Genomic DNA, 5,379 nt, shown 5'->3' on the forward strand with positions numbered 1-5,379 from the left:
GCGATGGGGGCGTGGTGATGGCGCCTGAATATCAAAAAGATCGTTTTTATAAAAATAAATAATAAAGAAAAACAATAGTATATTAACTTACATACGGGCACAGTGCAAAGAGGGCAATACAAAAGTCATTTCATGAATTTGTTTTATTGAAACCTCAAGAGATGGCAGCACCACAACACCTAACGTTCGTGCGCGAGATTTAAAAAACAGCATTTCCCGCCGTTAGGAGGGTGGTGGTGGTAACAACTTTTATTGCCACGAAATGAAAGGAATTATTTCGGGCTGGGGCGAGTCTAGGGTGGCCTCCAGTCGGGTGGTGGTGGTAGAAAACATTTATATAGGACAAATACAGGAGGTTATGCGTGAGCTGACCCTGAAGGCGCCAACCCTCACAAACACTAGGTGGAGGTCCCTAGTTCGGGACCCCAGTGGCGTCTGCCGCCGCTCGGGCTCGCCCGACTAAGGCCCGTTGGGCCTTCAGGTCGGAGCAGCCGAGCAGGGTCGCCTCCCAGTCCTCCCGGGTTGGGTTGGGGTGAGGGGGGATAGCCGGATTTGAGGGGCAGGCCCACACCATGTGGTAGATGTCCGAAGACACCACCCCACAGTGCGGGCAGCTGCCAGAGAAAGCACGGTCGAAGTGTTTTAGAGCTGCCGGGCACAGCAGTGTGTTGGTATAGAGGCGGAGTAAGAGCCGCTCATCCGCCTTTGAAAGGCCTTTACATGGGCGGGGGTAAATGCTGTGGCTAGATTGGTAGTAATTTACGATATCTTTGAATGTATAAGCCGGATTAGGATCAGCGTCCTGGTCGGAGGGGGAGGAGAAGGAAACTTCCCGGAGAGAGAGCGCGCGGGCGGCGGCGTCGGCAGCCTCGTTTCCAGCCAGCCCCTGATGAGCAGGAGCCCAAATAATATATCGGGTAGCGGGGTCCCTAATGTAGGAGCTATGTTGAAGTATTCGGTAGGCTAGATAAGGGGTCCAGCCCTGTTCGACATTCCGACAGGCCCCTCGCGAGTCGGAAATTATATATTTCGAGTCAGAGTGGGAAGCAGCCAATGCTATGGCGACCTCCTCCGCATGAGTTATGTTGCGGGCCCTGAAGCTAAGACCGTTAACTGTTTTCGCCTCGTGGACGACTGCGGCCGTGTACCACCCCCCATGGTGCGGGCCAGAGGCGTCCACATAAAAAACGCCGGGTTTAGAACCATAATGGCGTGCCAGGGCTTCCGCCCGCGCCAGGCGTCTGCCATCATGGTCTTCGCGTGCCATTTTGGCGGGAAGAGGGCGTACGCGGAGGGCGCATCTCCACGGCGCTGGAATGCGTGCCCGTTCTTCCATAAGTGTCGTATGTTTTATGTGGAGCCGGGCAAGAAGGCGGCGGCCCGACTGCGTCTGCGACAAACGCGTATATTGATTTGTGAGGTGCGCTTCCCTCAATTCCCTGAAGGTGTTCACCATTCCCAGCGCCATGAGGCGCTGGTTTGAGGTATTCACCAGAATATCGAGGGCCCGCTTAATGATTTTGCGGAGAATGACCTCGAGGGCATCCTCATCTTGCTTCCGCAGGTGGAGATATGGAGTCGAATAAAGGATTCGACTGGTTACGAAGGCGTTTGCCAGCCGCAAGGCATCCTTGCTTCGTAACCCCCCGCGTTTATTGGAAACCCGGCGGACCATGCGGCCCACCTGGTCCCCCACCTTGCGGAGTTTAGCCAATGTGGTGTCTGGCTTGCGGTGTTGGTGAATGAAGAGTCCCAGTACTCGGACTTCTTGTGTTTCTGGAATTGGACCTGATTGAAGAGTAAGTTGAATTTTAGTAGTGCATTTGGGAGAGGGGCGGATGTGCACAAATTCCGATTTCTGTGGGGAGCATTGAAGGCCGCATCGGCTAGCATAGCGGTCTACTATAGTCGCCGCCTGCTGCAGGCTGGCCTCAATGTCTGCAAGCGAGCCCTGTGTAGCCCACAGGGTGATGTCGTCGGCGTACAGAGCATGCTGCACGCCCTCGACAGCAGCCAGCTGGGCCGGCAGGCGCATCATGGCCAAATTGAATAGCAGGGGAGAAAGCACTGCGCCTTGCGGCGTTCCCCTGGTACCTAGGGGAACCTCTTGAGCTCGCGTGACGAGGGCCAGTTGCGTAGTTTTTCTTGGGCTGGCCAACAGCTTGTCCCATTCCTCCGCTGAGGGAGCTGGCAAGAGTGTCTTTGGAGGGGGATTGCTGGCGCATTCGCACAGTATATGGTCTTGAGTGGCCTGCGTCCCGTCACCGCAGTGCCGGCATGCAGGGTTGAATTCTCCCTTTGTAATTAACGATAGTCGGTAGGGGCTAAGAATGGCCTTTGTTTGTAGGCGTCTCAGTGTCGTGGCTTGCGCCCGGTCGAGGTCGGGGTGAGGGGCGGGGTACGTGCATCTTAGCTCGCGATAAAAGTTTGTTACCTCCGCGTATGTGCGTGGTGCCTCGTCAGGCGCGTCCGTTCCCGATAGATCTCCCGTCTCCCGGTTGGTTAAGCCTCGGGCTAGACGGTCGAACCCTTCGTTTCCGGAGTTACCCGCGTGAGCCGGAACCCATACGAGATTGATGTTGTGATTGAGAGATCGGTTGCGCAGAATTCGCGCCGCGAGTGCGCTTACAGAATTTTTGGCGAAATTTTGAACGGCGCTTTTTGAGTCGCTTAGAATAGTTTTGGTGTGGGGATCCGCGATGGCCAGTGCGATAGCTACTTCCTCTGCCTCGCATATGGAGCTAGCATGAAATGTTATGGCGTTAATGAAGGTTGACTTTGGAGTGGCCATACATGCCACGTATGCTCCGTTTTTGATGTGTTGAGGTGCATCCACGTACACTGCTTGTGGATCGTCCTCGTACTGTTTCTCAAGGGTCTGTGCCCTTGTCTTCCTGCAGGCATCATGTCTACCTGGTAGCATGTTTTTGGCTATTGGTTTAACAACTAGTCTACTAGTTATGTCAGCCGATAAATGGGATGTTGCGCAAACCTCCTCAGTGGGGTGTATGTGGAGCTTGTCGAGAATTACACGTCCCGCAAGGCTGCGTGACAAGCGGGTCACTTGTGCTGTCTTATGGGCTTCAATTAGTTCAGATAGTGTGTTAAAAATTCCTTACTGCAGTAGTCGATCTGAGTGAGCGTATACTGGTAAGCTAAGGGCCGCTTTGTATGCTGTTCTAATTATGCTATTAAGTGCATGTTCGTCCCTACGACGCAGATGATAGTACGGGCAAGCGTACATGATTCTGCTTATCATAAAGGCTTGGATGATCCTGCACAGGTCGGCTTCTCTCATACCCCTGCGACGTGTGGCAATGCGTCTCACCAGCCCACCTATCTGGTGCGCCGTGACGCGTAGCCGGCGTATAGCTTCTGTGTTCTGCGTATAATTCTGAATCAACATTCCGAGAACTCTGATCGTGGCTACCGGGGGTATCGGATGGTTGTCAATGTGTCACTGGATAGGTTCTCGAGAATTTGGTTAAAACTAATAATAAATGATAATAATATAATAAAAAAATCTGTTCAGGAAAGGAAAGGCACAGTACCTGCCACACTTTTTTTTTTTTTTTTTCTGTGCGCCTCTGAGCCCTCACCAGCATTGCTGGCTCTGTTCTTCCCGTCCCAATATCAACCCGGATGTGCTACCCTCTGTGGGGCCCCGAGGATATACCTTCGACCACTTTATACTTATATGTAAAGAATTTCAACCACCGGCCCACTGGGGCCTCACGGACCACGAGGGTTTGTATCCAGCTCTAACCCGGCCTCACAAAAAATCGAAGGCTGGTCGAATAGGCTGGAGCGGTTGCCGTCGGCCACCGACTGAGGAAGGTCCGGAGTAGGCCTTGCCCTCGTGAAACTCTTGTCGACTCCTCAATAAATGTTTTAACCACCCCTACCGCGCCGTGAGGGAAGGGAGGAATATGGGAATGAAAATGAAAAGGGAGACAGAGGAGCCGTAGTGGAGAGCTGCGGAGTAATTTCGACCACATGGGGATCATTAACGTGCACTGGTAGCGCACAGCACATGGGCGCCTCACCATTTCGCCTCCATCGAAACGTAGCCGCCGGTGGTCAGGTTCAAACTCGTGTACTCCAGCCCTCTAGTCTGGCATCTTAACCACTGCGTCACCACGACGGGGTCGTAATAATAAATAAGAAGTTAGTTTATAGGAAAGGAAAGGCGCATTATCTGTCACCTGAATGCAGATTGCAAGGGAATTGTTGCGACTGAAGTAAGAAGGAAAAGAAAATACACGGGCTTGCTACTGGCTCTGTAGCATAGCCACCTCCCCTGCCTGATTGATTGATTTTGATTGATTTATAGGATGGGAAAGGCGCGGTAACTCTCACTGTTTTCTGTAGACACCTCAACCGCACCATAAGGGAACGGAGGAAGGTGGGAGTGAAGGTGGAAAGAGAGAAAGAGGCCGTAGTGGAGGGCTACGGAGTAATTTTGACCACCTGGGGATTAACGTGCGCTGACGTTGCACAGCAGACGGACGCCTCTTCGTTTCGCCTCCATCGAAACGTAACCGCCGAGGTCGGGTTCGAACCCGAGTGCTCCGGCACAGTAGTCGGGTGTCTTACCACTGCACCAACCCCTCGTGCGGGCAGAAGAGAGAATAGAGAAGAAAGAAAAAGAAAAGGGAGAGAAAGGCGCGGTTGGTTGGTTGGTTTGTGGGGTTTAACGTCCCAAAGCGACTCAGGCTATGAGAGACGCCGTAGTGGAGGACTCCGGAAATTTCGACCACCTGGGGTTCTTTAACGTGCACTGACATCGCACAGCACACGGGCGCCTTGCTTTTCGCCTCCATCGAAAAGCTGCCGCCGAGGCCGGGATTCGATCCCGCGTCCTTGGGAACAGTAGTCGAGCGCCGTAACCACTGCGCCACCCCGGCGGGGTAGAAAGGCGCGCTTTTCAACAGCCGTCGTCCTCCACGGTGGCAGGTGCGATGACGGCCTACAGCAGATAAAATTTCGGGGGCAGGCTAGCACCCGCCGCAAGCGGCGTTGACCTATCAGTCCAGCCCTGTAGGGCCAAGAACCGCCACCCTTCACCCCCTCCTCCCCTCTCCGGAAGTGCGAGCATTCCCATAATTTGCGGTCATGGGTCCCACTCGCCCCATAATGTGCACATCTACTATGCTCTCTCGTCTCGGGGTGCATATGGTGCGCCAAGACCGGATTCATATACGATGAGGTTGCAAGCACCTCCATGCAACAGCTTCTTTGTTATTCAATTTTGGGTTTGATGGGGGTACCAGTCTACGTGCTAATCGATAATGGTTGATTATTTCCCCATAATTCAGCAACCGCTCCTCGCTACCCCAGTCGTCGGGGCGTCCCATGGCTGCCTGGAAGTACTGCTCG

This window comes from Amblyomma maculatum, chromosome 2 (assembly GCF_055883805.1).
Source record: "Amblyomma maculatum isolate TAMU_Amacu chromosome 2, ASM5588380v1, whole genome shotgun sequence".
Taxonomy (NCBI): Eukaryota; Metazoa; Arthropoda; class Arachnida; order Ixodida; family Ixodidae; genus Amblyomma; species Amblyomma maculatum.